The 9,818-nt window shown below is 38.3% G+C and overlaps 1 long non-coding RNA gene across 1 annotated transcript; it reads left to right on the forward strand.

Moving 5' to 3' along the window:
* Nucleotides 1–662: 662 nt before the first annotated feature.
* LOC128858577 (uncharacterized) lies at nucleotides 663–7,696 on the forward strand. Its single transcript, XR_008454033.1, has 3 exons — nucleotides 663–2,542; nucleotides 2,596–2,782; nucleotides 6,600–7,696. It is a non-coding gene; the product is annotated as an uncharacterized LOC128858577 (long non-coding RNA).
* The last annotated feature ends 2,122 nt before the right edge of the window (nucleotides 7,697–9,818 follow it).

Here is a 9,818-nt window from a genome sequence, read left to right on the forward strand (position 1 = left end):
GATTTAATTTCACTCAGAGTTGGTAATAATTGAGTTAGACTTCTTTGAGCTGAAACTCAAGAAAGAGAAGCAGAAGAAGGCTAAAACAGATTTTCTAACTGAGTGAAATGCTTACACATATACATATATGTATGTATTATATGTACAATGTTGCAAGAGCTCACACTCACCATTGTAAACGTACGCCCGTACGCCCGAATCAGCTGGCACGATGAAATAACGATCTACGATACTACCGAACGGAACGGTGGTGAGAATTCATTTACATGTAACTATCAATAGTTTCATCGTGTCAGGTGATACGGGCGTATGGTTACGTTGGGGAGTGGGAGCACCATCTGTTTTTATTTATTATTAACATACATATCAGGGAGGTTCTTATTACCCGTATTTTCTGTTTCGTATTGCCAGGACTGCTTTTGTTAACTATTACACCCTAAGAACTTATGAACCCGTAATACTTTTTTAACTATTAAACGTTTTTACAATATAGTATTGTTTGATAATGTCCAAGTGACGCTCTTCGTGAATATCTGCGATTCCAAGTGAACAATGGAAAATAAATTTGAAATTAAAACTAAACGCTATTCACAGCAACTATTCACGACTTTCGGTAAAAAACTGTTACCACCAGGACATTTTTCCAACGCAGCAAATCAGTTCTGTTATTGGAATCCTTCGCCGAATCCTGCAGACCCATAAATCAAAACGTTTCTCCACCATCATAAAGTAAGCACTTTTAAATTCTTTTTTATTGAAAATTCACTCTGCCATAATCAAATTCGCAAAATAATTAATTTGTCATATTATCTTCTCTGACTGACGCGATAATCGCTTAAGCGATTTTGGCTGTGCTCAACTAAGCGCGCCAAATATTTTTATTTTCTTTTGATATTACAACTGATTTCTTAATGTCTCAAGAAGCATTTTGGTTTAAAAAATTCGCACAGATTTAAATGTAAATATTATTGACAATAAATATTTACTATCTATCTTATTATACGTTCACATATAAGTAGATTATCTACTTTTTCGTGCTTAACTTCCAATCCGTAATTAAAACACGAGATTACTCATACAAAATTACTATCCGTAAATCTGAGATTATAAAATAATCCTATATTATAACAATAACTTTTATACATACAACCCTGTGTTATCGATAATTATTTTTACGAATGTAAGCAAAATAAAGACTAAATAAACCGGATGCCGGCAAAGAAAACAGGTTTGTAGACATAATTGTAATACAATTTTTGTTAAAACTTTTTAATTGTGCACTCATTTTACATAAAAAAACGATAGCACTTTTCCAGAGAAGCAGTCGAATTTCTTTTGGACTTGTCACGGAGTTGTTCTTGTTTTACAGAGATGAAGGTTGTTGGGCCTTCAGACGGTACCCCATCGGTGTGGAAGTAGTTCAGTAAAGTAAACCATCTGGTCGTTGAGTTGTAAGGCAGAGGCTTCGTAATAAACTGGGTAAAGCGAATTGTAGAAGCTCTCAGCACAATGCCTGGAACATTTGTACTAAAAATTTGAATCGTGTTCTCGCTTTAAGCGCTTTGAGGAATTTTACTTTAAGAACGACTGCTCGAAAGTTTGGGAACCAAAAACCAAAAATCAAAAAAATCAAAAATACTCTACCAAACCAATTTCTAAGACGAAAAATCTTTTAAAACAGTATTGGCAGCTGATTGTTAATTTTGCAGGTAATCCGCAATACGTGAATGGGTAGATTAAATTTTGGGGATTTAAGAACTGCATATGTCAACGTACTTTTACGTATAATATTTTAGGTACATTACTTTTCGGAACATACAGATCAAGCAATCCAATTACAAAATAAAAATTAAGTGCATTAAAGAGCTTTGTATATAAACTATATCTAACTATTTATTAACTGCGGTGGATCTTTGCATTTTGGCTTTAGTTGTTTTTGGTTTTCTTGTAAGGGCAGCAACCCCATTATGTGTGACAGTAGCCGATTGATATGCTTTATAGGCCTGCCACAATATGTATGTACGAAAGCAACAACAAAGTTATAGAGCAAGATTTACCACTAGCGAGTATAACTATAACTCATTTGACTAGTACAACAGGGAGTTAGTTATACAAGCACAAATAGTTTCAGGCAGCCCTATTCCATCGTTGCCAATATATTGTATATCCATTTATACTAGTTGCTTCATCTATTCGCTACTTGCTAACGCTTGGGGAACAGAAAAGCGCTAATATTGCAAAGGTCGCATAATGATAGGCGTTCTTGATGCAAATCATCCGGAAGGCATAATTCCAAAGTCGCAATGGAAATGGGTTGAAATATCGTTAACGAAAGTAACGAGTGAGTCTAAATGCTCCGAAAAGAAGCTTTATGCGAAATAAGGGAAGATACGGACGTAATATTAACATCGGATGCATCTTCTTCAGATTAATTTACATAAGTGCAAAGAAGACCAACCAGATGTCGTCATTCAGGAACCATGGACACACGGACCTGGATACAAACTATACAATGCTTACTGCGAAGGTACTAAAAGAGCATGTATGTATAATTGCAAAATCCCAATTAAACATTTTTAAGATTCATAATTTCAGTACTGAAGACACGACTACGGTCAGTTGAGAAGCAAGCGGAAGCAGCTGCTGGCTGACCTCGTTTTACTTTGCCGACGATGACACAGGACCACTACCGTCGCAGCTAATAAGAACGCTTTTATGGAGAACTGCGAAGCTCGAAAGCGTGAGATTATCCTATGAGGGAGTACGTACATCAATGAATTGGGTGAGTCTCTCTTTAATTATACTATAGATAAGATAAGATATAAAATTTTAGTGTGTAACAAAGGGGTTCGTTATATGTACGTAATAGCTAAGAAGTCCTTTTACACTTTACGAAAAGATGACGCAGTGGAGTGATCAAAACGAACATTCACACTCTGACCATCGCTACACTGAAATATGATTTGAAGGAAACGGACCGCCCCCTCCTGCTAATAGGAATGTGAAAAAGACCAACTGGCACATATATCAACGGGAACTTAAGGAAAGACTTCCTAATTCTCAAAATATCATTATTGAAAGTACAGAATCATTGGATGCACATGTACAAATCCTTACGGATGTTTGTAAAACAGCACTAAATAAAGACTGCCCTATAATTAAGTATAAGGGGAAAAACCGCCGTGGTGGTCTGAAGGCCTACAACTTTAATAACTGTCTTCAGGAGCAGTTTAATATATCGAAAGCTACCAGAGAGTGTAAAAACTGGGACTGCTACTATACTTAATTAAGAATATATAAAAAAGAAATTAGAAAAGTGAGAAGGTCTGGTTAGAGAAAGCAAAGGAACCACGGAAGCATTTATAATGCGTAAAATCCTTACAAAGAACCATTATTCTTCCGGATACCTCCAAAAACCGGCTAAGAGTGGTAATATCTCGAGCACACTTTCCCATCAACAAATTCGTTAACATATTATTTAATAATAATAATTCCAAAAAAAAAAATAGCAAAGGAACACAGGCTACAATATTTCGGAAGTAGTTCCTCCGTCCCTAAATGGCACGGTACTTCTCGATTAGGGAGGAAGCCCGCTACTTGGAATTAATACTAGACAAGAAACTCAATTGGAAGTCAAATGTCGGAGATAGAGTAAGGAAGACACTCTATAGCACTCTACTCCTAATAGGATCAACTTGGGGACTTTCCCCTTACATTGTTAATTGGCTTTACACAGCAATAGTAAGACCAATCCTAACTTACGGTGTACTGGTATGGTGGCCGGCTTTCTGAAGGGGGTTCATCATAAAAAAAACCATTTGCTGTTCGTAGTCGGCTTAAAACTGTAGGTCCCTCCATTTGTGAAAAAACATCAAAACACACGTCACAAATAGGAGAAGGAGCTCGGCCAAACACCCAAAAAGGGTGTAAGCGCTTAACATAAAAAGTGGTTTAGTATACTAAAAAACAAAAACTCAACATAATACCCTTATAAGTACACAAAATTAAAAATAAAAATGCACCAGTGTATTTCTCGGATATGACTCAGACACAATTAAGTCCATTGTACTGTATTCGGATTCCCTTTTTAATTTTCTTTAAATCTACTCGACCTCCGAAGAAATCTGAGTAGGTCTTGTGGCGCCAAGGATCCAAGGTGGTCGCTTCCTAACAAATCAGTGCCAAAGACTTCAAGCCTGATTCGAGCGAAGGTGGGCAGACGCACACAAAGTGGTCCGCAGTGTCATCCTCCTCTCCACATACTAAGCAAATGCACTGTCTGAGATGCCTACCTTTTCCATGTGCTTTGCCCATAGAAAGTGGCCCGTCATCAGTCCAACCAGCCGTTCACAGCCCCCTCTGCTTAGTGACAGGAGGAACTGCGACAGTCGGTCCGACATGACAGGTAACATCAGTTTTGTCTATCTGCAGCCTCTTTCAGTCTTAGAGTAGGTTAGAGTAACCCGTTTGCTAACCGTGGCTTTGATGGCTGCAGAAGGGAGGGGCCAAGAAAGTTGGCATCAGAGCCCATTCGGGCTAAAGAGACAGAGATCTAATTACCCATGATACCCACGTGACCCGGGACCCATGTTAGCATCAGGTTATTATGTCTACCGACATAGTTCAGCCTGGATTTACAAGAGTCGACTACCCCTAATGTGGTTGAGAAGCTGTGTAAGCCATGAGCGCAGCTTGGCTACCGCTGCAGACACATACCATATATATCTGCTTCTCCATCTGTTTACCACAACAAAGTTCATCACTTCTTAAACAGCATACACCTCCGCTTGAAACACAGATGCATGCATTCCAAAAGCAAAGTGCAGTTTTGTCCTGCTGGACATATGTGAGCCCTGTATTTTTGGTAAAGCACATCGCCTACCATTCGGCACTAGAGTAAAGGCAACGAAACCAAGAGGACTTGTTTCAACAGACGTTGTAGGCCCATTTTGCGAATCCTTTAGTAAAAAACGATTTCTAGTTGTGTTCAAAGATAGCTATACAGAGTTTCGTTATGGCTTCATAATTAAGCATAAATCAGATGTTAAAGTTATGTTAAAACAGTTTTTAGCACATGCAAAGACACTTGGGCACAGCATTGAAGAGCTACTCAGTGACAATGGAGGAGAGTTCGATTGTGAAGAAGTCCAGGGCATCCTAGCATAAAACGGAAACTCGCAGAGACTGACAGCGCCGTACACGCATGAACAAAATGGCGGCAGTGAGCGTGAAAACCGTACTATCGTCGAGATGGCGAGAACTTTCAAGTACTCAAATCCTGAGATCTTTTTTCCGGATGCAATATGGGCAAAATTGGTGACGTCAGCTGTTTATATTCTCAACAGAACGGGAAAATCGTCTGCAGATGGTCTTAGTCCCTATGAACTGTGGATGAACAAGAAACCAAGGCTGAAGCACTTGCGCATTATCGGATCTTCCTCCTATGCTCACATTCCAGTTGAGAAGAGAAAGAAGATAGACAAGAAAGCAGTGAAAGGATTCCTTGTAGGATACGATCAGGACGAGCGATACAGAATCTACGTTCAAGAAGAACACAAGGTAATTTTGTCAAGAGACGTCCAATTTCAATAGAAACCAAAAGAATGTGAAGAAGAAGTCAAACTACCAATGAGAGATGTCGAGAACGAAGGTGAGGACTACATTGAAGAAAGGAGAAGTTCATCATTGGCTCTGAAGAAGATCTGAGCAGCGAAGAAGAGTATCAAACTGGAAATGAGTCCGATTCAGAAGAAGAAGAAAACTCAAAATTACCAACAGAAAGAAAATTGAGAGATAGGTCAACGATTTCGAAACCGAAACAGCTCAAAGATTATGTTTTAACAGTAGAGCAGTTTGCCAACATTACTGAAGATCCTGAAACATTTGAAGATGCTTTACAAAGTGAGGACAACAATGAGTGGAAAAAGGCCATGGATCAGGAAATCGCGTCTTTAAATGAGAATTAGGCCTGGGTCATGTCAGAACTTCCTTCAGGTGCAAAGGCGATTCCATGCAAGTGGGTTTTTCGTTTGAAAAAGAATCCTGACGTCATAGACTACAGCGAAACTTTTAGTCCGGTTGCAAAATTAGGAACGATTCGATCAATTTTGAGCATTGCAGCAAATGAGAATATGTTGAGTATGAAACAGCTTGACGTCTCTACAGCGTTTTTATATGGAGAACTTGAAGAAACTGTTTTTATGGAACAGCCCCAAGGATACGGAGATGGAACCAACCAAGTCTGCAAGCTCAAAAGAAGCCTTTATGGTCTGAAGCAAGCGCCAAGATGTTGGAACAAGCGTATTGGGGGATTTCTGAAAAAACTAGGATTTCAGGTTAGTGGTGCAGGTCCATGTCTATACATTGAAGAGAAAGATGGCAATAAACTCATACTCGTTATTTAAGTGGATGACGGCTTAGTTGCAGCTACATATCCACGAAACCTGGAGTTTTTCATAAAAGAGTTGGAATCGGAATTTAAAATTACTTCAAAAAAAGCTGACTACTTTTTAGGATTAGAAGTTCAACAAGAGGAAAACTTCATTAAAATTTGTCAAAATTCGTATGCAAAAAAATTTTAGAGAAGTTTAATTTTTCAGAGTGCAAGCCGATCTCAACTCCAATTCTCAAGAACTCAGAAACTTTGGGACCAGGGAAAGATGATCATAAGTCAGAGAAGTTTCCCTACCGACAGGCAGTCGGAAATCTAATGTATCTCATGCTTGGTTCAAGACCTGATCTGGCATACAGCATAGGATTTGTATCCAGATCCCTGGAGAACCCCTCCTCTGAAGATATCGTCCGAATCAAGAGCATTTTTCGATGCATAGCAGGGACTTTAGATTTGGGCCTAGTTTATCAACGAAACAAGAAAAAAGGTATTCTGGAGGTTTACAGCCATGCAGATTTTGGAGGATGTTTGAGAACAGGTCGCTCAACTTCTGGAGTCATCGTCAAATACGCAGGAGGAGCAATTTCCTGGCTAAGAAAATGGCAGACAGGGTAGCGAGCTCCACGACGGAAACAGAAATTATAGCAGCAAGCAAGGCAGCCAAAGAAACCATTTGGTTAAGTAGACTTTTTCGTGCAATCGTAAAACTAAAACATGTCCCTATTGTTCAAGTTGACAACAATGCAGCGGTGAGACTTGCACAGAATCCAGAGTTCCACCGCAGAACGAAGCATATAGCAATGAAACACTTTTTCATCCGGGATAAAATTTCCAAAGGACGACTGGGAATTGAACGAGTTTCCACGGATCAAAACACAGCTGATATTATGACGAAGCCTCTACCAAGAACCCGTTTGAAGATTCTTTGTATAAAAATGGGACTATCATAGATATATGTATTCATAAATATATTAAGTTTCTTTTTGTCTGCCGCTTCCATTATTAATATTATTTTATGACTTAAGATTCAACTTTAATTAACAAGGGAAAGTGTTAAGGTAATAAGTTGCAATATTGTTAGAATTCAAGTTGATTCAGAGATAATCGCACAGATGGCGCGTCGATGTCGATTCAAGCAATTCAAGACCTCTGGTAGCTCTGCCTCTTGCGATGATTTGCAATTTCTTATATATATGTATATACTATATTAGTTACACTTGAAGCGAACAGAGAAACTCGAAGCTTTGCCATTTTATTTTTTACCGAAGAATTTTGTAACGCTATTAAATCAAGCAAGTAGAATTTTGTAACGCTATTAAATAAAACAAGAGAAACTTTGTAAATTAAAAAGGTTGTGGCGTGAGTTTTATTAATTACTCAAAACTACAACACTCGATTCCACCAAGAAACGGGAGTCCGGTCAGGGAGAGGTCGAATTGGCTGACTCAAAACATTTAGTTAAGGCAGTGTTGAATTTTTCAACAACCGTCTCAATGCCCTGTTCTTTCCGAAGTCTTGGTGGCATCACGTCAAGTACCTGCAACGCCCCCCTAATTTTCTGCCGGTCTTTGCCGGTTCTTTGTGCATCCACACTGAAACACAATTTTTCTATGGGCTGAGCACGAATCTGCTTGAAATAACAGGTCATCCAATTATAAACTGAAACGAATATGTCGGCTAAGCAAATAACACTGAATAATATGGGTCATAAATATTTATTTGTTGCGTGCATTCAAGTTAATCATTGCGGTTTTAACCATAGATGACTAAATGTGAAACTGTTTTTCTCGTGGGAGCTCTGAAAAATGTGCATTTTTTATAACATTCGCAAATATTGCCACACCGGTAGAAACATGAATTGGGTATTTTTTAAACAAAAATTGGGAATTTTTAGTTTCCACAGCACCATTGAGGTTAGTATTTAGTGTACGGTTTCCCAATAGCCTTATATCACTCGTATACATCTACTTATACTAAAAATAAGCACAATCCGTATAAAATATGTTAATATATAAGACATTTTTATGTAAGTAAAATTATTCAAAACTGAAATACAGAAGTAATTGAATAATACAATAATAAAGTAATGAGTTATAATTTTGAGGTTGTAAAAGACTTCGTCTATTTAGGAACCAGCATTAACACCTATAACAATGTCAGCCTTGAAATCCAACGTAGAATCTCTCTTGCCAACAAGTGCTACTTTGGACTAAGTAGGCAATTGAGTAGTAAAGTCCTCTCTCGACGAACAAAACTAACACTCTACAAGACTCTCATCATGCCCGTCCTAACGTATGGCGCAGAAGCTTGGACGATGACAACATCCGATGAAGCGACGCTTGGAGTGTTCGAGAGAAAGATTCTGCGTAAGATTTTTGGACCTTTGCACGTTGGCAACAGCGAATATCGCAGACGATGGAACGATGAGCTGTATGAGCTTTACGACGACATAGACATAGCGCAGCGAATAAAGATCCAGCGGCTACGTTGGCTGGGTCATGTCGTCCGAATGGATACAAACGCTCCGGCTTTGAAAGTATTCGATGCGGTACTAGCTGGTGGTAGCAGAGGAAGAGGGCGGCCTCCTCTGCGTTGGAAAGATCAGGTGGAGAAGGACTTGGCTTCACTTGGTGTGTCCAACTGGCGCCGGTTAGCACGAGAAAGAAACGACTGGCGCGCTTTGTTAAACTCGGCCAAAATCGCGTAAGCGGTTATAGCGCCAATTAAGAAGAAGAAGAAAGTAATGAGCACGAAAATCATAAGGTATAAATAAATACATAACATATTACGATTTTTTAACATAACAAAAAAAGTGCGTAACAAAAAAAAAAAAGCTCAAACAACGAACAGAATAAGTTAAAGCAGATTACTTCAATCTTTAAAAAATATCTCAAACTCAAATTCAATTCCCTTACCTACACTTTTCAACTATAGTATATTTACGTTTATACAAATTTACAGAAATAAACCAACTCAGAGTTTTGAATAAAATTACGTGTATGTACGCGTAAAACGTATTCATATGCATAAGTGCATAAGACTAATTAAAAGTAAAACCGGAATTCTAAAACTCCCTTCAATTCAGATTATTACGTTTGAATTAAAATTAAGGCACATAATTGAATTCATTTTAAGACACATAATTATAAATATTTAATCGCATCTTTTTTTCATTAAGAAAAAACGAACGGCTTTCGTCAGTTATTTTCTGCGCCTTTTTTCTGGAAGCCCGCTAATTCGCCTATCAGCTGTTCAAAATCCCATAATGTGTGAATGTTGCCAAGTTTTGAAACGAGCTCATAGGCGCGCTTTCTCTCAAAATGAAAGAGTTTCGCTTCTTATTATCTATGGTTTTAATTTCCACCACCGGATAAGCAAAACCTAGTTTCCCCAACTGCTTTACTATTGAAATGTATTCCCCATAGCT

Source organism: Anastrepha ludens, chromosome 3 (assembly GCF_028408465.1).
Source record: "Anastrepha ludens isolate Willacy chromosome 3, idAnaLude1.1, whole genome shotgun sequence".
Lineage (NCBI taxonomy): Eukaryota > Metazoa > Arthropoda > Insecta > Diptera > Tephritidae > Anastrepha > Anastrepha ludens.